The sequence below is a fragment of the Elaeis guineensis genome, chromosome 6, assembly GCF_000442705.2.
Source record: "Elaeis guineensis isolate ETL-2024a chromosome 6, EG11, whole genome shotgun sequence".
NCBI classification, from domain to species: Eukaryota; Viridiplantae; Streptophyta; class Magnoliopsida; order Arecales; family Arecaceae; genus Elaeis; species Elaeis guineensis.
Window position 1 is genome coordinate 85,859,343 of NC_025998.2, and position 287 is coordinate 85,859,629.

The following is a 287-nucleotide window of genomic DNA, read 5'->3' on the forward strand; positions in this document are numbered from 1 at the left end:
CACACCTTAGACTCATCTGTGGATGTGAATCCTTCAGGTTGTATCATATACACCTCTTCGTCCAGCTCTCTGTTTAGGAAAGCTGTCTTCACATCCATCTGCTAGATTTTGTAGTCCAGATGGACAGCTATCGCAAGCATAATCCGAATGGATTTGAGCATTGCCATAGGAGAAAATGTCTCGTCATAGTCTATACCATAACGTTGATGATATTTCTTGGCAACCAGACGGACTTTATAGGTTTCCACCTTTCCATCTGCGCCCCTCTTTCTCTTGAAGACCCACTT